Genomic DNA, 13,643 nt, shown 5'->3' with positions numbered 1-13,643 from the left:
CAGGTGATGCCGTGATTGCTTGATTGCTTGTTGTGGTTTCTGTTCGTGCGAGCTAGATTGTGTCCCAGCCAGAGTCCCTGCGGAGTGGAGTTCACTACCTTCATCATTGTTCCGCTGCTAGAAGATTTCCACTACTACGAGTTGTTCCGCTGCTAGCATAAAGCAAGTAGTATCGTAGGTGTAGCGTCACCGTGCTGATGTGAACCTTTGTAACATTAGACCTCTGTATTTATCCTTTGTAATAAGAGCTGATTTGTTCTATGTCAAGCAGTGTCGTATTCCAAAATACTTCTCCTCGATCTCTGGGCTGGAATACGGGGCGTTCCGGTTTCTCTAAGCCGGAGTGTCACAGGCTTGGTATCAGAGCAGGTCTGGCTGTAGGATGCCCTAGCCAGTGCAAGCAGTAGAAATTGGTAGAAATGGGTAGTATAGAGTCTTGCTTGATGATTGCATTTGATTGCTGCATTTGTTTGTTGCATAGCATGCATATAGCCTTAGTATTTGTGCCAACGGTTTTATCTGGTGAGTGTAGCTGGCATCGATTCGAATCCACTACAGCTCAGCCTCTTCATTTCTCAAGTTCCTTTTTTCTTTCGGTGCTTGGTGTCATTGTTGTCCCAGCAGAGTGATTCCAAGTGATCCCGACACTGTTTGCAAAAATGATGCTCAGGTATCATGCCGATGTCTTTCTTTCAGACTCGTCTATTGTTTCGGTGATGGACATGCTTCTATCCCGGATCATTCTTTTATTTTGTCGTGTTGGCAACCCTTAATGATCTTAGTTATCAAGAAAGGGCAATTTCAGCAGCCTCAGTTTTTCCCTGCTATCCTATTTCTTGGACGAGTATGAATATTTTTCCGTCCGCTTGATAATAATGTGGTTACGACCTTCGTGTCCCACTGCATGATTACCGAGTACGTCCTCACCTCCGAGCTAGTTCACCTTGCCACCTGGCTAAGCTAGCACTTGGTGTAGTGTTGTTTACACCAATTCTTCCACACATTTATTCGTCCTCGTGCACATTGTCACAGCATGCTAGATCATAGAGCCGGAGATCCCGCGAGATTTGTGTGCTTAAGTAGGCATGCATATTGTGTGACTAGTAGTAATATGTGACATTGATTGTGTCTGAATTGATTGTTGTTGTGTGCTTTTGTTTAGTTGAGTTTTCTTTTTCTTCTTTCTTTTTCGGCCGCGGTGTTACATTATTTTTCCCCTATAAAGAGTTGCTCATCCCTGACACCAGACTTGAAGAAGCAATAAGGATTCCAAATATTTGGAAGAAGCTCAGCTAAACATTATGGTCTACCCAGTCAACTGCATTATGGCATTAACATCTGCTCAGAATAGCAATGGCGTCTCGGATTGATTATCAGCGAAGAGTCTACATTAGTACAAAATCCTCACAACAATTATGATCCAGCCAGCAGAAAAACAAGTAAGGTACAAGATCAATGGTATATTTTCAGACAGAGGTATGGATCATATATAAAGTTTGGCTCAATAATGCATGATGCTTGAAATATGTTATCATCCGAAATAAAGTCAGAATGTGATATGCTCAAGGAAGACGGTCAAACAAATTTTCTTATGCAAATAAACAACCACAAAATATTATGGGCATGTATGAAGTTTTGGATATAAGAAACCCAGTATTCTTCCACACGCTATTGGAAGTAATTTATGATGCAAGGCTCCTCCATTTTCCTCAGCATGATATGTAAACAATTTCCGGCCCATGATACTCGGTCTTTCTCAACAAGATACCTTGGTAAAAGCTTCTGACACGGAAATGAATTTTTCTCAACAAGCAAACCCGAGGAGAAGCTTCTTAAGTACGGAACTCAGGCTTCTCCAGCGCAATAATCAGAGCAAGCTTCGTGTGTAAGCTATAGAGCCTTCTTCTACACGATACCCAAACAAAAGAGTTGAGCAGAAGTTAACAAGTCTTCCTCAGCAAGCTACTCGGATGGCTTCTCTCATAAGCGATTCAGTCTGCGTCAGTATCATAATATTACCGTCCTCAGAGATTATATACAAAATTGCCAATGTATGGCAGTACTGCTCAAGAACCAGACTTGCAATAATTTTGTCAGAGGTACAATTCAGTCAAAACATATGCCTACCTCAAGGATCAAGTGTTTGGTGGCACATTCTTCTTATATATTGTGAGCATGTATCCCCAGTCATATCAGTCACTCATACGAGATGCAGCAAAGATCCAGCAGATATACCTAAGGAAAGTAAGGACCCCACAACCTCCCGAGTCAGGCGAAGGAAAATAAGTAGAGATACATCTCATGAATTACAAGGACCGACAAGATCTAGAGATGACATCACAAAATCAACAGTCTTGACAATGGTCATCAAGGTCATTATTCCCACAACTGACAAGGAGATATCATAAAACCTTGTCACCTTCTTGTATGATTGGTCTCAGCAATGAGCTCCGTATAGCTACAAACCCCGGGTATATGTCATATGTGTGCGGACCCAGGTCAGGAAACAAGCACAAGGACTAATGTCAAAAATATTGCACTTATCACGTCCATGGTCATATGAAGAATCAAGGACATGTGTGGCCAAGTTATTTCAGTAAGGTATCCTAACAAATAAAACCATGACCGTAAAAAGGATGAGACTGACAGCAAAGGGATTTTCATATCCCGCTGGCCCGCTTGACATGGTTAGTGTGGAATATGCAAGTTTAATTTGTCAGATCCAAGATTCCATTGCAACCTCAGCAGTCTAACCTCAGCGGCAGTGTTAAAACATATCACCGCCTATTACCACAGATGGGTATATCAACCATTTGAGAAAAATCAAAAGCCGAACAATCAGATCCGACCCGGTATACTCACCGACGGAATCAAGTATATGGTTAGTCTGTCAGGAAAATAATTTGTCCATCAGCCCCTGTCGGGCCAAACTCAAGATGTAAATAATTGAGGTATGACACAGTTATAACTCCATACACCGTTATATTGCTCATGACAGAAGGCAGTCAAATTTTTCTCATGCTCGAGCCAAGGAAATAAATTAAGATAAATCAGTGCCACCTATGAGCAGTCAGACCCTGTCAGAACACGGCCATGATAATTCTCCGCATTTGTTGAAACCAGAAGGCATGCATTTATTTGAAGCAACCCCATGACAGAAGTAAAAAGGTTTCATGACCCAAGGAAAAATCTATGCTCAGATCCATTGGATATCACCGTAGATATGAGAAAATTCACATCAGTAAAAGGATTTGGTATGTGAGCAAAAGCCCGTCAGAATTTGGGGAAAGGTGAAGCAAGACCACCCCAAAGCAAGGTAAGTTGATCATCTAAAATTCTTGGGGGAACAATAAATAAAGGAAAAAGGATAATCGAGTTGGAAACGGTGTCCTCAAATCATACTTATTCCCATAGCAACTAAATCTCGAGGACGAGATTTCTTTAAGGGGGTAAGGATTGTAACAGCCTGGATTTTGGCCCTTTTCTTCTTCTTCTGATTTATTTGATGTTTGCTCTATTTTTCTTTTTGGAGTGGTTATGTGGCCTTGCCACCTGGGAAATCATCCTCATTCCCCCTCCCAAGTGGTTCATCATTCTCAAAACCTTGCCAAGATCATGTCACTTCACTTCTTGACCAATCCCTAAAAAAATTTCTAGGGAATATTCCTTTTTCTATTAAAGGAATAACCCTATCTGCCCTAGGTTGTGAAGCAACCTATATTTCTGTCCATCCAAAAATTCCCAAATAATTCTCATATTTCCTTTGGGTCATATATAGCTCAAATATGCCCAAACATTTCCTTGGCAAGTTCAAAAATAATTCCCCAATATTCCTTTTTCTATTCTGCCCTGAATGGCACTTTGTGAAGGAAGTGTCATTTATATTTTTCCTAGTGGCTCCCAACCTTTTTGGGCATGTTTATATGTCCAAATGATTTCCTCATGCACATGTTTAACTTTATTTGCCTAGCCAATCTTCCTCAGTGAATTTTCAAAGTTTCTGTCAGACAGAAGGCTTTGTGAAGAAGTACTAGCTAGGAGTACCCAAATGGGTTGAACTTTTGCACACTCCTTAATATACTCATATTAACTCCTCCACCCAGTTGCAGCCCCATACAATCATCTATCTGAGCACATGACCAAATCTTTGATTCTGGCAAAATTTTCAGGTTGTGAAGCAAGTGTATTTTATATTGATTCAAAAATTCTGATAAATTACCAGATCATTCTTATTCCTGTAAAACATCTCTCCACCCAGTTTGGCATCCTTCAATGAGCCATTTGACCACCAAAATTATTCCAAGTTTCTGGATAGAAATGATGTTTGTGAAGCAAGTGCCATTTTGGCTGGTCCATTTGGCATGAGCTTTTTACATCATCTGCATATGTCCAAATAATAAAGCTTTGCCCAATCTTAGCCTAAGTTGCTTCTCTAGGTGAGTGCATCATCCAAATTTAGTTTCTGACTAGATTTGGCAGTTGCAAAGCAAGTGCGTTAAATCTTGGTCCATTTCTTCCCAAACTCCCCAAGACTGTAGTCCTTCCTAGCCTAAACACCCCAGACAAAGCACTTGACACATAACATATCTCTGTTGATCACACTTAGTTGATAAATTTTACTACAGTAAACTTCAAAGCTCACTTACCATTTAACCAGAGCAGTTTTAACCAAACTACCACCTCAGTTGCAACCTCCCCAGGAAGGACTCCACCTCAAACATCTTTGGCATCGCTTGTGGCACTGTGTGTACCAATGCGCGCGGTGACCTCCTCTCTGGCATGCCATGGACGTGAGCTGGGTGGTGTCGGGCGTTGGGTGCGACATATGCCAAAGGATGGCTTATCATGGTGGGAGCGAGTAGAACGTCGCCGGTGCCAGGAAACGGGATGAGGCAAAGGCATGCACGCCGACGAATCTTACCCAGCTTCGGGGCTCTCCGGGGAGATAACACCCCTACTGCTGCTCTGCGGGGTCTCCGCATGATCACTAAGGCGTAGTGACTACAAGGTTGCTCCTAGAGCTGTATTCGGGAGGTAGAAGAAGGCAAGGCTAGCTCTCTCCTTCCTATATGGTCTGGTCTAAGGCTAATGGATGTGAACCCTTTGCATGGGTGCCCTGGGGGGTTTATATAGGCCCCCTGGGGGTACAACGGTAATCCGGCTGGGCGCGGGTCCCAGCCGTCTGTCTCTCAGGCCGTCTTCTCCACCGACTGCTGGGGCCCACCGACTTGCAGGCCCCGCCGATGAGTCCGGCACTGTAGCCGTGATTCTGATGATGCAGGCTTGGTCACGGGGTCATGGCAACAGTGCCGCCGTCTATCGGGCGATCACTGTCGTTACTTCCCGTCTTGTCTGGTTAATGGCGCGTGGGACCCGTGGGAGAGGCCGGCCGACTCTAGGGAGCCGACTCCCACAGGGCCGCCTTCGGGGCGTATCCGCCGTCTTCCATGCTCTCACTGACAGGCGGGTCCGCCATCTCTGAGCCGTACAAGTAGGCCATCATGGCCACAGTGCGCTGCACACTGTGGCTGAGGTCAGGGCTGGCATGGCAACAGTGTCGGGCCACGCTGGAGATCTCCAGCGGTACGGCACACTATAGCCATGCCGGCCCCTCGTAAGCAGGAGGTGACGGCCACGCCATGGTCGTACTCGCCTCGCCTATCGCAACGAGAGTAGAGTCGCGGGCGGACTCTCCATAGCCGGCTCCTACGGAAGTCGTCGGCCATGAGTCGACTTATCATGGAGTCGCCATCTGAGACTCGGCTTATCTTGGAGTCACCATCTGAGACTCGGCTTATCTTAGAGTCGTCATCCAAGACTCGGCTTATGTTGGAGTCGCCATCTGAGACTCGGCTTGAGGGGCGCAGCCTGCCCTGATGTCTTGAAAGGTTCTGGGGCTCGGGTTAGCCTACCCGTGGCCCATTACTCTGACAGTAGTCCCCGAAGCTGGTGAGGCTCCAAGAGTGACACGTTGTGGGGCCTCAACAGTTTCATTCTTCCGGTGGTGGAATCTGGGCTTCGCTTGCTCTCTTCCTCTGGGCCGACTATTCGAAGTCGGATTCATAGAGGGCCGTCTTGCTCTATAAAGAGCTCGAAAGTCGTGGCGGGAGACCAGGCGGCGTGCCTGATACGCTTCCCTGCTGCCGCCCACCGCGGTCCTATCGCGCGGCGCCACGCGGCGGGGGCAGTTTTCTTGCCCACGCGCGCGATGGGACGGGCCGTCAGGAGGGGCCCGCCACTACCGTGACTCGGCACGCAAATGGATCCGCTGCGGCCGTGCGAACGGTTGGGCTTCTCACGTCGTTACTGCATGCAGTAACTTCGTGGGGTAAATCATGGGGTGGCGTGGGGCTCTGAGCGCAGTTAATCCCATGCCCCCCCCCCTCGGCTTCTCAGCCTCCAAGGCTATAAGTAGGAGGGGGGGGAGTGGAGCGACAAAGCACGCGCGCCCATCTCCCCCGATCCCCGTCTCCTCTTGCCTCCTCTCGCCTTCTTCTTGCCGCCGGCGAGTAGAACCACACCGCACCAGCCAGCGATGAGCTCTTCCTCCGCCGCCGTGGCTCCGGTCGTGCATTCCGGTGCGTGGGACGGCTCGGTGGTCGACGACGACCTCATTGAGTTCCTTCGCAAGACGCGCCGCCTCCCCGGCGCACACCTCGTGCGAGCCCACACCGCACCGGCGAGGGAGATATCGCCGGCGCCGGAGGAGGGAGAGCGGGTAATCTTCCGCTCGCACCTCATGCGCGGCCTTGGGCTGCCGGCGAGCAGCTTCTTCCGCTCCTTCTTGGAGTTTCACGGCCTCCAGCCGCACCACCTCACCCCGAATACGATGGTGCTGTTGTCCGCCTTCGCCACTCTGTGCGAAGGTTTCCTCGGTGTTCTCCCCACCATCGAGCTGTGGGGAGAATTCTTCTCATCTAAGCTCGGCACGCACGTCGCCGGCGTGCCGGCTCAATGTGATGCCTTCATCGCAATGCGGTGATCGACGGTCGACAACCCCTTCCCTTCCATCTCGCTGATCAAGTCGGTGATGATGTGGCAGCGCTCGTACTTTTACGTGAAGAACCTCGCCCCTGACGGCGACTGGGTTAATCTGTCGCCTTATGAAGCCGGCGCCCCAGCTGGGAGGCTCCCCAGCTGGTCTCATCGAGTCAAGACGCTGACTCCCGCCGGAGCCGCCGCCGTAGCGCGACTCCGAGTCTTGACGCAGTCGGAGGGCCTCGTCGGGGCCGACTTGCTGGCCGCCTTCGTGGCGCGTCGAGTCCTCCCGCTCCAAGGCCGGCCTCACCTGATCTGTCATATGAGCGGCCACCAAGACCCGAGTCGGATGAGCACCAAGGAGATGCCCCGCGTGGAGGTGGCAAACATGGTGAACCATATCGCAAACTGCGAGTTCGGGGAGGACTGGCAGTTCGGCAAGGAGCCGTACTCACTTGCCAACCCCCCTCCAGTGGTAAGTCTCATCTCCTTATTGCTTTGTATTCTTTATAGCCGAATCTGATTTCTGATTTTCATTGGTTTCTTCTGTGCTAGAACCCCCTCATGCAGCCTGCAGCCGGTGTCACGAGACCGCCCCGCGAGTTCATCCCCGACCGAGCGGAGAGCGATGTCGACGACCCCGACTTGGGGGCGGCGGCGATGGAAGCCGACGCCGAAGGCGGAGGAGGAGGAGCGGGAAGCGGCCTCAGGCCCTCGGCCACCTTCGCCGACTGGCCTGAGGATGACGCCAAAAGGGAAGTCGTCCCGCGCCATCAGCTAAGGGTCGGCCCCTCGGGCACGGGTTCCTCCGCCGGCCTGGCCGGCCAAGGTGGCGCGAAGAGGCGTCACGACGGGCCAAGTGTGCTCGGTGGCAAGTTGAAGGAGTTCAAGGGGGCGGCCGCCGCGACCAAGCGGGAGGAGGCGGCCGCGAAGGCCAACCGCTTCCGTAGGGAAGTGAGAAGGCCGCCGCTAGTCCCTGCGTAAGTTTTTTCACCTTTGTCTTTATTTTTCTCCGGTGAGTCTTGTCCGAGTTCTTCTTTTACACTCCTCCCCTTTTTCTTCAGAGCCCCCCTTTCCCTTGAAAGAGTGGCCGTCCCCTCCGTCATGGGGTCGGCAGAGACGTCTGCCAATACTCGGCAGGTCGACCCCGCCGCCGACCTCCGGGAGGCGACGGAGCGAAACGCGCGGGAGAAGCGAAACGAGGAGGAGGCCGACTGCCTGGAGAAGGCGGAGACCAAGAAGGCGGCTGCCTCCGCCCAGAAGAAGCTGGAGGATGCTGAAGCCGCCCTCGCAGTGAGACGGCGAGCCGAGGAGGCCGCACGTCGCCAATCGGTGTTGCTTGTCGCCCCACTATCCTCCGCACCGCCGCCTCCGGAATTCATGGGGCAGACCGGAGAAGCCGGCGCCGAGAACCCCATCATGGAGAAGAGTAGAAACGAGGCCTCCATGTCGGACACGCTAGTGCCGCCGCCTCCGCCTCCACGTCCAAATCTGGGAGGGCCCACGGCAAATAGCCGGCAGGCCCGCCGGTGCCGCCGACTGAGGGTGAGGCGAGGCTGCTTCTTCAGGTTGCCTCGCCAGTGCGCCGCCGCCTCGAGAAGGCGACTTCGGCGCCGTGGCCCCTAGAGGTCAGAGCCGCCAGCTCGGCCATCCCAGACGCCGAGGCTACGAGTGGCGCGCCCGTTGGGTGGGTGCGCGGAGGCGGCACGGGCCCGCCGAACCAGGCACTTCTGGATGTCCAAGCGAAGCTGCGAGCCGAAGGCGACGCCCTCCAGATCTGCACCAAGGTGCATCTAGCGTCGCGAGCGGCCGTCCGGGTATGTTTTCCTCTTTGATTCTTGTCTTTCTTGCTCTTCTCTGTGGGGGCGCGCTAGTGCACCCACTGGGTGTAGTCCCCGAGTTTCGGGCCGGCTGCTGAGCAGGCGGCTCGGAACTTCCTCTGGCGAGTTCCAAGTACTTATTTTTGTCTGAAATCTTTGTTTGCAGGAGTATCACAACCTCCGTGCCACTGCCTTCAACCGCAATCTTGAGGAATTGAGCAAGCGTACTTCCGACTTGACGGAAAGCTGGAGTAAGCTCTTTTTTCTCTTCTTCGCGGGGGCGCGCTGGCGCACCCGCGGGTTGTAGTCCCTGAGATTCGGGCCGACTGCTGAGCAGTCGGGCCGGATCTTCCCGGCGATCTTCTTTCTTGACGACTTCCACGTCTCCTTCCTTGTTCTTCTTTTTTGCGGGGGCGCGCTGGCGCACCCGCGGGCTGTAGTCCCCGAGATTCGGGCCGACTGCTGAGCAGTCGGGCCGGATCTTCCCGGCGATCTTCTTTGCTGATGACTTATTCGTCTCTTTCTTTCGTTCTTCAGGGGCTAACGCCACTCTCCAGGAGCAGATGGGTGAAGTTAACACCGCCTTGCGCGCCAAGGGGGAGGAGTGCAGCAAGCTTGCTGCGGAGCGCGATCTGCTTGCTGCGCAGTTGGCCGAGCAGAAGGAGCTGCTCAAGAAAACGCAGGACGAGGCCGAGAAGAAGGAGGCTGCTCTTCTGGCCGAGTTCGAGAGCGAGCACTCCTCCTGGACCGACAAGGAGGCGATGCTGACCTCCGGCTTCCATGAGATTGAGGACATCGTTGATGGTGAGTTTCTTTCTTTGAGTTCCCGACTATGTGTTAGGCTGACTTCTGATTTTTTTTACTTACTTCTTTTTTGTCTTGGCAGACTTCTTCCCTGGCCACTCGCAGGCAGTCCCTCTGGCCATCGAGGCTGATCATGAGGCACGAAGGGCAAGCGGCGAGGTGATTGCCGCCAACGCTCCCCTGACCGTCGATGAGCAGCTTCTGAGCATCGAGGCCCGTCTTCGTCCTGCCCATCGGCTGATGCGCCGGCTTCAACGTGTCGCGCCCAGGCAGTTGCCGCCCTGTGGCCAGACATGCCGGCTCTGCGCACCGCCAGTCGGACTGCCGACTGGCTGGAGGTCACAGCCGGCCGTCTTGAGGCCTGGAAGGGTTCCTCGGCCCGGGCCGGAGCGTGCCGGGCCTTGGAATTCGTCAAGACGTGGTATCCGAGGCTGGACCTGGACCGTCTGGCCGTGTTCCAGTCAAAGGCCCAGGCCGAGCTGGAGGATGTGGAGGGCGCCCTTGTCGAGCGTGCGGCGGCCATCGCCGACTACACGGACACGAGTGTCTTCGTCCCCGAGCGGGCTGAAGGCGGCGAGGAGGTGCCGCCAGAGTGGTTCGGGATGAACCCAGAATATGGCGAGGACTCGACGGAGGTGATTGACTCCAGCATCGAGGAAGAAGGCGAGGCAGAGGATGAAGGCGAGACGGAGGCGACAGAAGACGGAGCGGGCGACCAGCCTCAGCTCGACCGCGCCTCTAGCAACGAGCCGCGTCCGACCGGACCGACTGCCGCTGGCAGCGACCAAGCCCAGACTGCCCAGCCGGCCGCCCCGGCGCCTGACACTGCCGTCTCCTCCGACCCTCCGAACCCGTCTGCTGCTCCCTAGGCTGCCTTCTGGCTTTATTTTATCTGCTCTAGAAAGTCTTTAAGGAACTTGTTAATTTGCACAATTCCACCCTCGGGGTGTATTTTGAACTTCTGCCTGAAGATTTGGCCAATGGGCCTATGCTTATGTAAATATTTAATCTAAGTTCTATCTTTCCTTGCTCATTGCTCCTTTGGCTTTTTTCCTTTGCCGCCTTCCCCTAGTTGCCGCTTTGTCAGCCGGACGACCGCTCTGCGGACTACCGCTGGACCAAATGTGTCACATCCCTAGCTTCTGGTAATGCACTAGGCTAGACCTCTTGCTGCATCATGTTTAAATTCAAATGAAATTAGAATTGAGGAATTTTCAAAGCCTCAGAAACCTCTAAAAATAACCAACAATTAAATCTTCTCAAATGTGTCCAAGAAAATGTTCCTGTTATTCTCTGGAAATATTGGCAAGAGGTAAAATCCAAACCAATATTTTTGGTGTCTCGGAAACATTTAATTTGGGCATTTGAATTAAATCAATAATTATTTGAATTGGATTTATATCTACTATTAAATAAATATAGGTCCAATAATTCTGAAATATTTTGTGGAGCATTGTTTTAATTCTTTTAGCTCCTAAAAATATTGTCAGAAGCAAAATAAATTGAATTGGTTTCAAAACCAAATTCAAAACAAACCTGCAAAATAGAAAACAGAATTAAAAAAAAGAGAGAGGGAGAGAGTTTTACCTGGCCACCTACCCGTGCAGCCCAACAGGACCGGCCCAGCGCGGCCCAGCCCACCTCCTCCCCCCCCCCTTTGTCCTCTTCTTTCTCTGCCAGTAGGCAGAGGCGAGGCGTGGCGCGCGCCCGAAGAGCGCCGGCCACCTCCTGCTTCGCCGTGGCAGCCTCCCCGACTCCCTCGCGACGCCACGGAGACGCCTCGACCCCCTCGACCGCCTCTCTTTTCCCCTGGACCCCGTTCCCTCCTCTGCTCTCTCCCTGCACGCGCCCGAGCGGAGCTCGTCGTCGCCGTCGCCGTTCGCCGTAGCCACCGTGCTCCTCACTGCCACCCGAAGTACCCAGGAGATCCGCCCCGACCACCTCTTCCTCCTCGCCGAGAAGCGCACCGCGGGAGCCCCTGCATCGCCGCCATCGCCGTCGTCTTCTACCTCGGACCCGCCGGCCATCTTCGTCAAATTCGTCGGCTCCGGTGCCTCCCCGAGCTCCCCGAGGCCACCGTCGCAACCCCTGTGAGCTCCACTCCGTTTCCGCTCCTTCATTTTGTTCGTTCCCGTGCCGTAGCACCCCGGCCACATTCCCGAGCGCCGCCGTCCGCCATGGACGCCGGGCATGGCACTGACGTGCTGTTGCGGCCAGTCCGACGAGCCTAGCGTGCTCCTAGCTGCCCCAGGAGTCCGCATAGCCCCTCAGCCAGCCCCCTAGCGCCCCGTAACCTCGCTCCGCCCAAACCCGAGCTCCGGCAGCCGCCGCGGCCCCCACTCCGGCGAGCTCCGGCCACCCCGCGCCTCCCGCATGCCTCCTTTGGATGCGCGCAAGCAAGGGCAACCCTCTGGTGCCCTTGGCTTGGCCCAAAACCGCTCGCAGCGCCACTCCGGCGAGCTCCCGCCGCAGTTTTGGTCGTCGACGGCCGAACTCCGGCGACTGCCGACGTGGCACGCCTAATTAGCACTAATGACGCCTAAACACCCCCCCACAGCCACTGACAGTGGGCCCCGTAGTGGGTCAAAGCCCGGGTCAACGCGGGATTAGCCCCTGTGTCACTGACGTGTGGACCCCACACGTCAGGTTTGACCCGAGCCGGCCCCTGTTGACTTGCTGACGTCATGCCAACGTCATGCTAACGCAGTAATGCTTTCTGGATTTAATTTAATTCTGAAATTCCAGAAAAATGCCCTAAACTTCAATAAATCATAGAAAATTAACCGTAACTCCAAATTAAATAATTTATATATAAAAAATTATCAGAAAAATTCAAGGAATCCATCTGTACCATTTTCATGCATGTTAGAACAACTTATCACTACTGTTTAGGGCAAATGAAGTGAATGACATTTAGATAACCACATATGGAGTTGGAATTTGAATTTTATATTCAAACCAACTTCATTTAATCTGTTGCTAGTCGCATTAGCCCAAAACACATTCATATTGCCATGTCATAGCATGCATCATATTGTGCATTGCATTGATTGTGTTCCTTTCTGTGTTGCCGGTATTTGTCCCCTCTCGATAGACGTGATACCGATGATGTGATCGTTGACACTGATGAAGACTCAATGTTATCTTCAGAAGTGCCAGGCAAGCAAAACCCCCTTGTTCATTCCGATACAATCCTACTCTCTCGCTCCTGCTCTCTTTTAATGCATTAGGACAACACCGATTTATCTGTTACTTGCTGCGGTAGCTGAACCCCTTTATCCTTTGCATGACCTGTCATTCCACAGTAATTAGATGAAACCCACTAGCATGAGTAGGAGTTGTTTGAGCCCTGTTGTGCCTACTCATTCATGTTTGTTTGTCATGCCTGCTACTGCTTAGAGTTGAGTCAGGTCTGATTCATCGGGGATGAATCAGAGGCGTGTGAACATGTCCTACTGTGTGAGCTAAGTGTGTGAACACGATTTGGTAAAGGTAGCGGTGAGAGGCCATGTAGGAGTACATGGTGGGTTGTCTCATTGCAGCCGTCCTCAGGAACTGAGTTCTGTGTTTGTGATCCATGATTCAGCTACTACCACGCATTGGGCCCGAAACCAATGGACCCTCTCGGCTTCTTGATCACCCTTGTCCTCTGTCCAGGAGTTGCAAGTAGTTTCTGGTGTTTGTAGTATGCTGGAGGCCGTGCGCAGCGCTGACCGTAGGGGTGGGCTGTGATGCGGTAGGCACGTGGCACGGTGTACCGGGCGCCCGTTTGGTGTCCCGGGAACCCTGTTCACATCGTTTGGGGCTGTGAGCGAAACTCCGGCCGGATCTCCTCATGGATGGAACCCGAATAGGCGATAAACCTGGACTAGAGACTCGAGTGTTTAGGCAGGCCGTGGCCGACACCCACGTTGGGCTTCCGCTTGAAGGTTGCCGAGTACATGTCGTGTAAACGGCGGTAAGTGGTGAGAGCGTGTGTGAAGAAGTACACCCCTGCAGGGTTAACATCATCTATTCGAATAGCCGTGTCCGCGGAAAAGG

The sequence above is a fragment of the Triticum dicoccoides genome, chromosome 6B (assembly GCF_002162155.2).
Source record: "Triticum dicoccoides isolate Atlit2015 ecotype Zavitan chromosome 6B, WEW_v2.0, whole genome shotgun sequence".
In the NCBI taxonomy this organism is placed as follows: Eukaryota; Viridiplantae; Streptophyta; class Magnoliopsida; order Poales; family Poaceae; genus Triticum; species Triticum dicoccoides.
This window is presented reverse-complemented; position numbering follows the sequence as displayed.